Consider the following 16,658-nt stretch of genomic DNA (forward strand, 5'->3'; position numbering starts at 1 on the left):
ATATCTCAAGACCAACATTAGCGTGGGCACACAATTTTCCACAGTTACCCATAATTATTTTTTATTGTTCTTGCCGTGACAAACTATATTATACTGTATATGTAGGAAAAGCTGTGTACTGTATGTCCATAATAATGGAAGTTTATAGACATTAATTGAAGTAAATATTACACGGCAAAAGCAGTATGTTATGGCTTTAGGTAAGAATATAAAATTATTCTAATTTTCTGTAACAGGTCAGAATTCTTTTTTTGGCATTATGCCTAAGCTGGTTGGAAAGTATGTTTGAAGATAGCAAAAGAACAGATACAAATGATGAAAGTTTAAATTCCTATCACAGTTTTACAAGCCTCAAAAAATGGCAGCATGGAATGCATATTACTGCCTCACCATTTCAGAATACTAGGCACAAATCCCTTTTCCAGTTATTGCCTGTGTGAACTTTACATGATTTGACAAATAGCATTGCTCAGAGGAAGACTGACCTGCAAAACATGCACTTTCTTTCAACAGTGTTCCTAATACAGTCACTCAAAAATCTTTTTTTTTTTTTTTTTTTTTATAAATGAAAAATGAAATGGACTTTACTGCACCATATTAGTTAATCAAAATACTGATAATGAGCAAATACTTTACTTGCATTAATTTGCTTCTCACACTAAATTACTACTTGTCTTTTTAATATAGATGTAAATGGTTTGTTATTGCATACATAGTACAAATACAATTTGCTGCTTCAAATCTGTTATCTTTTTTCCCCCCCAGTGTGGTTTAGCCAACAGCATCTAAATGATAACACTTACACTCTCCTGCTCTTTCTTATTCTTCGCACCTGGTTTGTCTTCCTCTTTAACCTGGAGGTTCAATGTAATGCAAAAGAAAAGTTGTGACCGGAAAGTATAACATAAGCATCTTAATTGGTAGCGACAGTAATCATGTTCAACTTGATTCCTGCTTATTGACACTTTAGATACAGAGAATCAAAAATTGTTTTATATATGACTTTAACCTACGAATCTATTATACAACACATTTTTACTAAGATGAAATGTTTTAGACTCATGACCCCCCCACTGCAGACTTATTCAAGGACATCCTGAAGAACTGGACTACTTCTTTGCAGGAACTTTTTATTCTACCATGTAGTACCTATATGTATGTGTGTATATATATATATATATATATATATATATATATATATATATATATATATATATATACACACACACACACACACATACAGTTAGGTCCATAAATATTTGGACAGAGACAACTTTTTTCTAATTTTGGTTCTGTACATTACAACAATGAATTTTAAATGAAACAACTCAGATGCAGTTGAAGTGCAGACTTTCAGCTTTAATTCAGTGGGGTGAACAAAACGATTGCATAAAAATGTGAGGCAACTAAAGCATTTTTTAACACAATCCCTTCATTTCAGGGGCTCAAAAGTAATTGGACAATTGACTCAAAGGCTATTTCATGGGCAGGTGTGGGCAAGTCCGTCGTTATGTCATTATCAATTAAGCAGATAAAAGGCCTGGAGTTGATTTGAGGTGTGGTGCTTACATGTGGAAGATTTTGCTGTGAACATACAACATGCGGTCAAAGGAGCTCTCCATGCAGGTGAAAGAAACCATCCTTAAGCTGTTAAAACAGAAAAAACCCATCCGAGAAATTGCTACAATATTACGAGTGGCAAAATCTACAGTTTGGTACATCCTGAGGAAGAAAGCAAGCACTGGTGAACTCAGCAACGCAAAAAGACCTGGACGTCCACGGAAGACAACAGTGGTGGATGATCGCAGAATCATTTCCATGGTGAAGAGAAACCCCTTCATGACAGCCAACCAAGTGAACAACACTCTCCAGGGGGTAGGCATATTGATATCCAAGTCTACCATAAAGAGAAGACTGCATGAAAGTAAATACAGAGGATGCACTGCAAGGTGCAAGCCACTCATAAGCCTCAAGAATAGAAAGGCTAGATTGGACTTTGGTAAATAACATCTAAAAAAGCCAGAACAGTTCTGGAAAGACATTCTTTGGACAGATGAAACCAAGATCAACCTCTACCAGAATGATGGCAAGAAAAAAGTATGGAGTAGGCGTTGAACAGTTCATTATCCAAAGCATACCACATTATCTGTAAAACACGGTGGAGGCAGTGTGATGGCTTGGGCGTGCATGGCTGCCAGTGGCACTGGGACACTAGTGTTTATTGATGATGTGACACAGGACAGAAGCAGCCAAATGAATTCTGAGGTGTTCAGAGACATACTGTCTGCTCAAATCCAGCTAAATGCAGTCAAATTGATTGGGCGGCGTTTCATGATACAGATGGACAATGACCCAAAACATACAGCCAAAGCAACACAGGAGTTTATTAAAGCAAAGAAGTGGAAAATTCTTGAATGGCCAAGTCAGTCACCTGGTCTTAACCCAATTGAGCATGCATTTCACTTGTTGAAGACTAAACTTCGAACAGAAAGGCCTACAAACAAACAGCAACTGAAAGCTGCTGCAGTAAAGGCCTAGCAGAGCATTAAAAAGGAGGAAACCCAGCATCTGGTGATGTCCATGAGTTCAAGACTTCAGGCTGTCATTGCCAGCAAAGGGTTTTCAACCAAGTATTAGAAATGAACATTTTATTTCCAGTTATTTAATTTGCCCAATTACTATTGAGCCCCTGAAATGAAGGGATTGTGTTAAAAAATGCTTTAGTTGCCTCACATTTTTATTGAATCATTTTGTTCACCCCACTGAATTAAAGCTGAAAGTCTGCACTTCAACTGCATCTGAGTTGTTTCATTTAAAATTCATTGTGGTAATGTACAGAACCAAAATTAGAAAAAAGTTGTCTCTGTCCAAATATTTATGGACCTAACTGTATATACATACACACACACACACACACAAATATACACAGTCATGCTCGTACATTTACATATTCTGGCAGAATTCATGAAATATTGCCCATTGTTTGGAAAATATAAGTAATAAAGCATTAATTAGGGAGCTGGTCAGGTGAGGCAATTCTTTATTACTTCATTGTGTGTGTCCTTTTTAAATCATAATGATAACTGAAATCACCCAAATGGACCTGATCAACCGCTTACATAACTTGAATTTTGGGGCTGATGAAATACACACGTTGACAGACACAGGTTCACATTAAGGGTAATTAAGGGAGGTGTCCACATTTCTATATTATATTATATTATATATACAATCTATATATAATCTAACGTCTGTCTGTCTGTCCGTTTTTCACGAGAGAACTACTTAACGGATTTAGATCCGGTTTTTATCTATAATTTGCTTGAACATTCCGGTTGCACTAAGTATCACAGTTCGCTTGCGGTACCAATTTATTTGCGCAAATCCGAGAGTTTTTGAGGACAACATGCAAACCATTTCTGTGCAACAGGGACCATCTCATTATTTTCCTTATTACTATGTTTTGCTTAATAGTTGTGCTGTTCTGTAATGCCTTAGAGTTTAACTTGGATTCCATTAAAAGTAAATTAAATGTCTTTTGCCTGATCAGTCATTTTTCTTTAAAGTATGGTACACATCTTATAAACTCTGCCAGGGTATGTAAAGTTATGAGCACAACGGTTCTTTTCACTGCTGTGGAACACACTTCATATAATATACTAGAACGTTGACATGCCCACTGTCTTATGAATAATAAATAATTACAATTACCATGCACCTATACTGTTAAGAAATGCAACATAACTATTATATTCTGTAGCATTTCATTAAAAAAATACTTCATGTTGCCTACTAAACAGTTTTCACTGTTTGCCACATATCAACCACTTGTTTAGCTTTGCTTCAGTAACCATTTTGCATTTGGATTATCCAATTACTCCATTTAAGATATTGGTGGTAACCAAAAGATCTGTCACTCTCATTCAATACCATATGTCCTGTTAAATGTTGCAGAGCTACCCTTAAAATACTCTACAAAAAAAAAAAAAAAAAAACACTACTTTTTTATTAGCATGAATGGAGATGTAAATACTTCTTTAACACAAAAATGACGATTCCTAAATAAAACTCATTTTATTAGTTAGTTAGTTTAATTTAATTAAATGGTTATGCTACAGAACCTTTGAATATGCAATCTAAACAAATTTAAAAATTTCACTGTTGTGTTCTTACTTTGAGAAGTACTGTGAGTAAAAGAAATCCACAATCATAAGTCTGTTGTAGTACACACAGATTCATATATGTGTGCAATCTCAAGGCATGAATGAATGCACTAAAACATACTTGGCTTCAAAGGTAAGTGAATTCAGTAGTTTTAAAGACTTTATGTCATGATTGTGAAAAATAACATAATATCAACATTAATTCAAAATACCAAATTTATTTTTAAATAAGCTTTACAGTTCATTGTATGGATGAAGTTAATTAACATATTTATTAGTGGGACTAAAACAAAAAAGACTTATGTATATGTTATACAAGATGCTATGTAAAATAAGAATTGATAGGTAAGTTTTAAGCGTTAACGCATTAATTGTTTTCAAACTATTGCGTGACAAACAATTCACAATGTTTTAATAGCTTACAAAAATGTTTTGTAATGTTTTTATTATAGAAATTGCTTATAGCTCTTCAGCATAAATGAACAGAACTAGCAGCAGTACAGAGCAGCTGACTCACTGTATTAAATTTGCCTGATAATGCATGACCAACTCTGACATATTAAATGAGTTTCCTAAAGATGCCATGCTAAGTTCTCTGATTCATCATGAAGATATTCATTTTTTTAACTGTTTTAGACAGTTGACTTAATTGCTATTATACAGTAGTCATGGACATTTATATCCCTTCATAAGAGTCTTGGTTACAAGTGTTACAGTTAGCACTGTGTATGATGAAAGTTTTGTGTAGTAATACTTGTAACACAAAATAAGTTGACTGCAGTGAGTTCACTACTGTACTATACAGTTATGAAAAGAGCAGACAATTAATGAAAATAACCACATATACATTATTAGTATAGGAATACCAAGCAGATTGAAAGCTGACTCAGGGTGTACTAATACAGACTGTGGAGTCATACTGGCTGAGGTTTGTTTTTCCAATATTTTTATAAATACATCCTCAATTAAACCAAACTGAAAGCTGCATGTTCATTTTCCCCGCAGATATTTCTCAAGGTAGGAAGAAAATTAAATTACATTTTCATCTAAATATTCCTTTAATGTCAGTAAAAAAAACATTCCCAGCTAAAATTAAAAAAGGATGATTCTGGCTTTCATTACCTATACTAAATATACACGATTGACAGTTAATCAATCAGTCAATGCTGCCAGCTGTTTCTGAGTATTTAAAAGGCAACAGAAATGCAGAACAAAAGTCAGTAAGAATGTGCTGCTATTTTTGATAGGCAAATTTATCCCAGATGCATAGGTTCTGCAGCAAATAACAGACTTCTAGCCTAATAGTATCAGTTTACAACACAAGAAAGTAAAAAAAAAAAACACAAAAAAAAACCTAATACAATACTACAATTAAACAAGACTTCCCTTTTGCTCCCAGAATGCAAAGCGTGATGAAAATGCCATGTTGATGATGCAGTAGTCATGAGCCAGGGCAGGGGATGGTTACAACGTAGAAAATTCTAACAGCCTTTTGGGGACTTCAGGGGCCTGGATCTTCAATATATTGCACCCAGCTAGTGCTAGGCTTGAATCAAAGGCCCTACTGTTTAAAGAGGCCTGGAAACTCAGTGGAATGGACAGCTCTATGATACAGAGAAAAGTGGAAAGCACAAGATCAAAATCATATCTGTTTTTTTCTCAGAGAAAAACAATTTACATATTTGGGTGGGAAGTTTTTTTTTTTTTTTTTTTTTAATATTTAGAGCCTCAAAGAATTTATTGTCTTAAAACAGTTTGCATAACTTCAAAAGCAGTGACAATAAACTACACAGCTTTTTTAAAAGGTATTTAAATAACATTAAGAAATGATAAAAGTAAAAAATGTTTTATGTTAAAATTAAAACACAAAGTGTGCTGTCACAGCCAACTAGTCTAAAACTAATACAAAAATAAACAAGGTTTTTTTTGTTTTTGTTTTTTTTTAAAACTAGTCCTACACACTGAAACTGTAGGTTAGGTGAGGGTGTAACATCAATCTTGTTCTGCTTTCCTTTTTACTACACAGTGTAGGCTTGTAAAAGCTTAGAATATTTAATACCAAGTTTCAAAAATGTTTAATAATGAATAACCGACAGATTTGTACCTTGGTACAAACTGACTGCTACGTACCACAGGATGTCAACAAGATTTACAACCATTTAACAAATCCAGCTCTTCTTGATTGGAGCTGCATCATGAGTGAAGCCACAAAGACAAGAAAAGCATTTACCACAGAAATGGTGGAAATATTTGCAGTATTGCAACAAGACACTTTCACATGCAATATTATTTAGGCAACATTAAAGGAAAACAAATGGCAAATAATCCAGCCAGAGGAAATTATGGGAGAATGAAGAAATACCTCCCAGATTTGTACAGATTATTATTGATTTGTTACTTGTAGAGTACGTTTTACACAAGGAAGTCATAGTATACCATTTAAAATCCCCTCTACACACCACAGAAATTCTGAATGCTAGTGATGATGATTTATTGCATTTAGTATAAAAATGGACAGCCAGCATGTAAAACTAACCAGGCAGAGGGATACATTATACTAAACAAACATTAAAATTTCAAGTGACATACAAAAAAAAAAAAAGTGATGACAATAAAAGAAATACACTGTAAAATAACTACACAAGAAAATTTCATAGGATTTATCAACAAAACTATAATGAAAGCAGCAACTAACATCACAAGTACCAGGAACAGCATCTGCACCAATGCAGGACAAAAAGTTTGCCTCACAGCATCTTTAAGCACATAAAGAACCAAAACAACATTAAACAGAACAACACAGACAGACAACAATTATACACTTAGTCACAGCCTGACTGCTCATTCACATGGTCTCACACTTAGGCCATATTTAAATGTATTAGTGGGCCTCAGAAGCACAGATCCATTTTTGTTGTCCCTGAGGAGTTAGTTATTTTTGCTCCATCAATCATTACTATCTTTCTGGCAAACTGAAGCTATCTGATGTTTAAGAAAAAAAGTTGTAATAGTTGAGCGGGGCTATTCAGTAAAAAAGGTAAAATCTGAAGCATTTTAGAAAATAAACTTCTCTATAAAAGTAATAAAAGAATTAAAAGTCAAACTATTAATCTGTTTTCATATTTCATCAAAAGTTTCACAAGAAGTTAACAACACGGGAATCAGATCAAACACTTTACCTTCAAGATATGACCTGCAAATTTAGACGCAAAAATTATTTAGAACTGGTGGCAGTCTACCCCAGTGATCAAAAAAAAAAAACTATCAATTACTTTGTCCTAGTACATCTAACATCCATTGAGCCTGAAAAAAAAAAAATCTGTAATAACATAAAAGCATTTAAAAGCTACTAAAGCATATGTGCCATGAACAAAATGGCCCCATGCAGCTTTGGTTAGCAGACTAAAAATAGAACTGTGTGAATGCTAAACAGACAAGGCTTGATGAACACAAGAAAGCACTTAACCTACAGATTTCAGAATATGTAAGTCATATGACCAGTAACTGAAAAATACCCATAAAGATCTGTTAGCAAGTAAAAGCCAATACCTGCAGATGTTTTCTGGTTTACCACAGTAACCCAAAGAGTGAAAGATTCAGAAACATAGAGAGACAGAGGAGCTGGAGAGGCAGCCACCACCAGTACAGGTCTGTCTGAAATGAAACTGACTATTTCAATCAACTGCCAAGTGCCGTTATTCCTGACACTGCAGTCACAGACTAAGGGACAGCTGCGAAGATATAGGCCAGTTAAAAATAGCCCCAAAAGAATCCTGCTAGGACTACTCAACACTGGTCACAGTTGCCTCCTTCCTTCAGAATAACTCCGCTTGATTGTTTTTTTTTTTGTTGTTTTTTTTTACTACCAGAAACAGAAAAGCCACAAAAAAGCAAGTTAAAAAAATAAGGAAGTGACGTAGATGAGTGGCAGAAATTAGTTTCTCAGTTAAACAGTTTCCTCCACAATTAAAGCAAGCAAAGGAAAAACAGATACCAAAAACAGGAAAGTAATGTAAACATAGTTTAGATAACATAAATATTTTTAATAAAATGTTTATGGATTAAAGAGGACCAGATAAATTACTTCTTTGTGTTTCTTTTAATCTCTGACCTCTTCAGTGTTCTTCCTGAAATTAGTCTTCAAAATACTTAAGACATCTCTGTTAATGCTTTGCTTAACACTTATACTTGGGTAATCAGTTAACAGTTTGGTGTTAATAATACTAGTAGTTTATCTATGATGCAACAATTTATACTGCAACAGTGCTTCAAGATGGCATCATGGTTTTATAAGGATTAATGGGGCTGTCTTAAAGGCTGAGAACAGGTTCTGTTATAGGAAAGCTTTTTCCAAGCTGGAACAAACTTAAAATTTGCTTTTCAATGGTGGCAGATATTAATGTTATGTAAGCATCAAATTTACAACGCAGATTATCAGATGTTTTAAATATATTTTTATTGTTTACGTGATACTTGCAAAACTCAAGAATAATACATCTAGCGACAATGAGTTTTGCTGGATCTGCTTCGAAATTTTTCACATCCCATATTGTTGAGAAACTAATTTTGTTTGACCATCTTCCTCAAAAGCAACATATGCTAGAAGGATACCTGAAACATATAAACAAATTGAATTAATAACACATGCTGTTTTTGCTCTTCTAGCCATAATCTACAGTATTTGTAATTAATATATCACATATTGGACTCGTAAGTAGAAGTAGGATTCACTCTTACTGAAGTGGAGAATGCAAAATGCTTTCTGCTCTGGAGTCGCCATCGCCTAGCGGACTGAAGGGAGCCATCTTCCGGTGACAGTCGGAAACTCTATGTCCCCCTCTTTCAATTAGTATGTGATTGGTTCCTAGGAACCTCGCGGTTGTAAAAATATGGCACTTTGAATTCAGATTAATCTTTTTGAATCACCCTATATATCTATTTTATATACTGTATATATATTTCTATCTCTCTCTCTATATCTATATATCTATATCTATCTATCTATCTATATAGATATATCTATATCTCTATATCTATATCTATATCTATATATCTAGCCTTTAGCTTTGATTACGGCACACATTCGCTGTGGCATTGTTTCGATAAGCTTCTGCAATGTCACAAGATTTAGTTCCATCCAGTGTTGCATTAATTTTTCACCAAGATCTTGCATTGATGATGGTAGAGTCTGACCGCTGCGCAAAGCCTTCTCCAGCACATCCCAAAGATTCTCAATGGGGTTAAGGTCTGGACTCTGTGGTGGCCAATCCATGTGTGAAAATGATGTCTCATGCTCCCTGAACCACTCTTTCACAATTTGAGCCCAATGAATCCCGGCATTGTCATCGTGGAATATGCCCGAGCCATCAGGGAAGAAAGAATCCATTGATGGAATAAGCTGGTCATTCAGTATATTCAGGTAGTCAGCTGACCTCATTCTTGGAGCACATACTGTTGCTGAACCTAGACCTGAGTTCTACTGTTGATTTTCTTCGATATGATTTCACCAAACATTTAAGTGATCGCCGATCACGATCATTCAGGATTTTTTTCCAGCCACATTTCTTCCTCGAAGACGATGGGTCCCCACTATCCTTCCAGTTTTTAATAATGCGTTGGGACAGTTCTTAACCCAATTTTAGTAGTTTCTGCAATCTCCTTAGATGTTTTCTCTGCTTGATGCATGCCAATGATTTGACCCTTCCCAAACAGACTAACATCTTTTCCACGACCACGAGATGTGTCTTTCGACATGGTTGTTTAAGAAATGAGAAGCAACTCATTGCACCAGTTAGGGTTAAATAACTTGTTGCCAGCTGAAATATAATTGCCCATGCAGTAATTATCTAATAGGAGGCTCGTAACTATTTGCTTAGTTAAATCCAGGTGGCGACTTTTTTTTTGGGCAGGCAGTGTATATTATCTATCTATCTCTCTCTCTCTCTCATATATATATGTATATATATATATATATATATATATATATATATATATATATATATATAAACGACTAGGCCATGGAGAGCAATTTTGTCTGGATACACCCTGCTGGAATCTTTCATAACGACAGTGAGGACCTCAGTTTTACAACTCATATGAAGGTCGGCACCATTTCTACAGCACAGCGCCCCCATCACTGCACTGTGGCATTGGGATTCACATTCACACCACAGGGTAAGTGTCCTCTTCTGGCCTCAACAACACCTCTTCCAGCAGCAACCACAGCTTTTCCTAGATGATCTCACATCCAAGTACTGGCTGGGCCAGAACATGCTTGGGTTCAGGTGGGGGACCTGTGATATGGAGAAAGATTACATTCGACTGCCATGGAAACGCAGTGTGTTCACATCACTTTCCAGTACTTGAAATGGGCACTTCCTTTTTTTATAAATTCAAATGTACATGTAATTGTGTTTACTGGCACTTGTCATAAAGTATGATTTACTTTCAAAGAGCTTTCATAATTTCATGTACAGTGCCCACATGGATCTCTCCCCAATTACATACAAAGGAAGAGGAAGAAGAAGCTGAAACAGGGAGTAGCGATGGTTAGTTTATTGTTCTACCAACACAGACTTAGCATGGCAAAAGGCAGTGCCTGCTCTGTAAGAAACTGTACACAAAATATGATGATAGCTGCCAACCCAATGTGAATGGACATAAAAGATGGCCAAGAAGACAAATACATAGCAATAAAGTACTGAGACAGTGCAGAATACACATAAAGTGAATAGAGTGCACCCCTTTTTAGTGCTTGAGCCACTCAGACTTCAAAAATGATAGCAGATTGGTGATGGACTGAGTGTAATGCTGTGCACATCATGCTGCGTGACATTTACCTATATAATCAGCGAAATATATAGAAAACATAAAGCTTTAGAGTTAGTCTCCATACTTGAGTTTGTAGTTGGCATTTTAAAAAATAGGATTTTCATGAGCCAGGTTCTGAGACAGGACGGTGACTGTTGAAGAAGGGAGTGGGTTCCTACATTGTTAGAGTGGAACAATTTTTCCATTCCACTTTCAAGACTGGGGGTTTGAGAAAGAGAGAAAATGACAGATAGAGAATGACACACCTGGCAAGAAGAGGATGATAAAATCCTTGAGGACTATGATTACGCTTCAACTCCGGATTCAGCAGTTCTCAACCTGGGGCTTGATAAAAACAGGTCTCTCAGACAGGAGATCCTCCAGCTGAGGAAACAAATTGAGGCCCTCACAATGAAGCAGCAGTTTCTGGCATTCACTGTTTTGCTGCCCCAGACAAAGACATTTGCCTTTTTTATAAGGTAAGATGTCCAGCAGATTCAGGTTATTATGAATCAGCATTGTAGCATTGGCGCCAAGCACCACAATGGATGGATTCTCTGCTCTTTAGGGTGGCTCGTTATCCTTAAAAGGGCTCCTGCCATTGATGATGTAATGCTTGCTCATTCTTTTGGTAACTCATCCCGTGCAGATATAACTTGTCCAACGCTGTTGCAGTATTAAGCTTAAATACATATTCACCTGTCCCAGAATAAAGTTTAATAACTAATGACTTTATATATATAAAAAAAAAAAAAAAAAAGCCTAATGTAATCACTAGTGTTGATCGCTGAATTTCATCAAACCTTTATTGGTAGTGAATTTGCTGCATTCACCCTTGTTTGTTGAATTATTTACTGATAATTCAGCCGTTTTAGGAGAACTTTTTTTTTCAGCATCTTGTAATGCTTTGCGAGGCCAACATGACATTCCCTGGAGTTGTAACAGCCAACATTGGATGGGACCACTCCCTGGGTATGTAATGCTGATCATTTGCACTACAGACTGGTTACAAAGCTTGTGCCTCTCTCACATTCTTTCTTCTTTAATCTCATGGAGAGACAGTTCTGCAAGTGGTTGGCACTATAAAGGGCACACGACCACGCTCACAGTTAGCATCTCTATCTATGAACAACTTCTTTAACAGGTTTGACCACCCTAACCCACTCTCACACTCACCTCGGAGTATTGCACCCTCCACACATCCTTCTGCTGATACCAGCATAAGAAAGACATCCCCACCCATAATTACAACAGCGCAAGTGAGCAGACAGCTGAGGAGACTTCGTGCCAGCAAAACAGCGGGTCCAGATGGAGTATCGCCATGACTGCTGAAGGTCTGTGCATCGGAGCTGGGGGGTCCTCTACAGCGCATCTTCAACCTGAGCCTGGAACAGGGGAGAGTCCCGAGGCTTTGGAAAACATCTTGTATCACCCCAGTCCCAAAGGTATCACGTCCTAGTGAGCTGAATGACTTTCGGCCTGTTGCTCTGACATCACATGTGATGAAGACCATGGAGAGGCTCCTGCTTCACCACCTTAGGCCACAGGTTCAACACGCCCTTGACCCTCTGCAGTTTGCATATCAGGAGAAGGTGGGAGCGGAGGATGCCATCATCTATATGCTACACCGATCCCTCTCTCACTTGGACAGAGGCAGTGGTGCTGTAAGAATTATGTTTCTAGACTTCTCTAGCGCCTTCAACACAATCCAACCTCTGCTCCTTAGGGACAAGCTGACAGAGATGGGATTAGATTCATACCTAGTGGCATGGATCGTGGACTATCTTAAAGACAGACCTCAGTATGTGCGTCTTGGGAACTGCACGTCTTGGGAACTGCACGTCTGACATTGTGGTCAGCAACACAGGAGCGCCACAAGGGACTGTACTTTCTCCGGTCTTGTTCAGCCTATATACATCAGACTTCCAATACAACTCTGAGTCCTGCCATGTGCAAAAGTTCGCTGATGACATTGCTATCGTGGGCTGTATCAGGAATGGGCTGGAGGAGGAGTATAGGGACCTAATCAATGACTTTGTTAAATGGTGCGACTCAAACCACCTACACCTGAACACCAGCAAAACCAAGGAGCTGGTGGTGGATTTTAGGAGGCCCAGACCCCTCATAGACCCAGTGATCATCAAAGGTGACTGTGTGCAGATGGTGCAGACCTATAAATATCTGGGAGTGCAGCTGGATGATAAATTAGACTGGACTGCCAATACTGATGCGCTGTGCAAGAAAGGACAGAGCCGGTTATACTTCCTTAGAAGGCTGGCTTCCTTAAACATCTGCAATAAGATGCTGCAAATGTTCTATCAAACAGTTGTGGCGAGCGCCCTCTTCTGCGCAGTGGTGTGCTGGGGAGGCAGCATTAAGAGGAAAGACGCCTCACGCCTGGACAAACTGGTGAGGAAGGCAGGCTCTATTGTTGGCATGGAGCTAGACAGTTTGACATCCGTGGCAGAGCGAAGGGCGCTCAGCAGGCTCCTATCAATTATGGAGAATCCACTGCATCCACTAAATAGTATCATCTCCAGACAGAAGAGCAGCTTCAGCGACAGACTGCTGTCACTGTCCTGCTCCACAGACAGATTGAGGAGATCGTTTCTCCCCCAAACTATGCGACTCTTTAATTCCACCCGGGGGGGTAAACGTTAATATTTAACATTATACATAGTTATTGTCTGTTTTTTCACCTGCATTATTATCATTCTTTAATTTAATATTATTTATTGTATCAGTATGCTGCTGCTGAAGAATGTGAATTTCCCATTGAGATTAATAAAGTATCTATCTATCTATCTATCTACTGGTTGACATACTGTAGATTTGAACACTGGAAGAAACTCAGGGTTAGTAGAGAAAACTCATGCAGATCTATATTACTAAACGACAGTTTAATTTATGCACAGACGGCGGACGCACCGAGCGCATGCCAGATCCCGGAGGATTACATTTCATAGGTAAGGCTGAACAATTGTTTTGGTTATATTTGGCCGTTAGAAAATCCCGTTTTATAATCTTTACTTTAGCTAAGCCAGGCTAAGCTAGCAAAGCTATGCATTTATGTGCTCAAGTGAGCCTCCAAACAACGTTTTGGCTAAACTTATTTAGTCACTATGTAGATTGTTGTTAGCTGTTAAAATGTCTCAAACTTGATGATGTTTTTTCTCAAGGAGCACATTGAGGGGAAACAGTTTGAAATTGACAACCACCATTTTATGCTCATGTCTTTAGTTGTGTCTGTCTTCCACAAACTAAGGCTGCACCATATTGCCAGACTGAATACTCTCAAATTACAAGATCTGAGTGAGCGAGAGGAGTGTGAAGGCAGGCCCCAAAATGTTACTTATATGGGAGGAATGGTTAATAATAATAATTATTATTTAATAATTGCCATTATTAGTGTATAAATGGATATTAATAATTGCATTTAAATGATTCGCTTACATCCCTACAAAGATTGGAGGGAACAGAAAGTAATTGCCATTCTTGGATTTGCAATTCTTTAGAGAATCGGGGGTTTACTGGTATATGCAGAACATGCAGACTTCATGGAAACCAAAGGTGCTAAGGCAGCTGGTGAACTATTACAGCATCAATATTTATACCAGTTTCTTACATTTTTCCTTAAAAACAAATGCTATAAAATGTAAAGCATAAAGGTACATTAATACGGTATATACTAGGTGAACTCAATTTAAGGAGCTTAAAGATAAGTAAATAATTCAGGCTTTCTAATTTCAATTTTTCTAAAACATATACAGCATAAATAACAAGTTATCTCTGCTTGTCGCCAAATGTGTGGGTCGATCTTCGAGTTCCACGACAATATAAGAGAAGGAGGCACAAGCCCTATGCATGCACAATTAGCCACATGGAGAATGAAAAGTAAACTTAAAAGAGCCTGATGCCCCTGCCCTGCCAAACACTGGAGACTCTATGTAATAATAATCACGAAAGATTTATTGCTATTTAAAAGATGTTTTTGTCTTTTTTCATAGAAGGAAAAATGCAAAGCATCAGCACAGACAGTTTGGAGAGCCTTCAGCACAGCTTTAAAAAACAGAAAGAGTCAGTGGCTTCAGTCATGACGGGCCACTTTGAATTTTCTGCGTTTAACCCTTTTAGGGTTGATTTTTTTTTCCTTTTCTCCCAGTGCTGAATATTTTTCCAATAAACTCAGTTTTCTGAAAAGCACACAAAGCAAAAGGTTTTCACATAAATCAACATAAAATGTCTGTTGCTGTGTGAAGTTCCCTGTGTGGTACAGGGTGGGTGCAGCAAGCTGCTATTGGTGGGTTGGTTTTTGAAAAGCACACAAAGCAACAGTTTCTCACATAAATCAACATAAAATGACCTACGTATTTTTTCTGACTGTCGACTACGATTTCAGTATTTCCGCTTTATTTTGATGAAATACTACATTTGCACATTTCTGACTGTGTTCTTTCTTCTTTGATCTCAGGGAGGGCACTACTGCCACACAGCTGAGGTCACCTTTTTGACCACAATAATCAGTCCAGTATAGTTGGCAGACAACTCCCTAGCCCTCAGGGACACTTTAAAGATGATTGCACCATTATAATCCAGTCAAATCTAGTTCAGTTAATTCGTCCCTAATGACTTCAATGCATTTCACAGAGTTCAGCAATATTCGCAAACACTTCCATGATTTTTCCAAACTCGAGGCGAACCGAACATCGCAGAGTTAGCTTATCACTAGTATTCACATATATTTGCCCCATGTAAATTCACAGTAGACACATGTCTGGATTTTACCTTTGTAATTGTGGATGTAGTTTGAAACATATACTGTAGTTTGAACTCCTTCTCCTTTTTAGCCCCAGACTTTTGGAACAATGTTTGAATAATGTGACTTGCGACATTTATCATAAGTCTGGGCACCTCTTGAAAAGCAATTTGGTGAAAAATGTCATAGTCTGTTTTGATTTCAGCACCAGAAGTGCAGCAGTCGGTGGATACGGAATCTGGAAAAGAATGTGCATGTAGCCTATTGAAATGTGTTGTTTTGCTTTTCACTAACAAACACTAAAGCAATTTTCTGCATTGCAACTGTGCATTAGTATAGTTTTTTTTACTGAAAACATGCTAACGTTTCATTTCAAAATATATATAAACAATACACACAATGTGCCAAGAAATTCTTTATTTTTACATTCACTCAAGGTGTATTAGGCTATCTGTGGCTTTTGGGGTGGGGAAATAGTGATGCGTCATCAGAATGCAGAGCTAATGGACTAATAGTAAGAACAAAACGATTCAGATACCACTTGGCAAAGCCTCAATGGTTTAGGACTGAGAAACTGCGTGGCGGTTCAAGTTTTAGACAGTATGCTTGCAGGAGACAATACTAAATAAGTATGGGCCAGCTTCAGTTTAGAGGGGGAAAGAAAAAAAATAAAGGTTAGATTTTTAATTCTAACAATTATAACAACATGGAATTTTAATCCATAAAGTTACCCTTTCGATAATTAAAACACAATAACTGGTTTTATCTGATTTTCCTTTCAATAGCCAGCTGGATATGGACCTGCCCTAGCATAAACAGAAAATGTACAGTATATCTGTGTTGCGGACTCAACATTACTTGGTGCTGCTTCCTCATTTTTCATGCACTCTTCACCTTGGACTGCAGGGGTGGAGGGGAAAAAATCAATT

General features: G+C 37.2%; 1 protein-coding gene across 18 annotated transcripts in view; it reads right to left on the reverse strand.

The window, feature by feature from the left end:
- myo18ab (myosin XVIIIA b) overlaps nt 1-16,658 on the reverse strand; it is a 336,877-nt gene that overhangs the window by 183,667 nt on the left and 136,552 nt on the right. For 5 of the 18 annotated variants that reach the window (XM_051931139.1, XM_051931136.1, XM_051931138.1 and 2 more), the window contains exon 1: nt 804-1,127. The exons of the other annotated variants lie outside the window; for them this stretch is intronic. The gene's annotated coding sequence lies outside the window, so the exon portion shown is untranslated. Of the gene's footprint in view, nt 1-803; nt 1,128-16,658 lie in introns of those variants that run through there. 18 annotated transcript variants of the gene reach the window in all.

This window comes from Erpetoichthys calabaricus, chromosome 8 (assembly GCF_900747795.2).
Source record: "Erpetoichthys calabaricus chromosome 8, fErpCal1.3, whole genome shotgun sequence".
Classification (NCBI taxonomy): Eukaryota; Metazoa; Chordata; class Cladistia; order Polypteriformes; family Polypteridae; genus Erpetoichthys; species Erpetoichthys calabaricus.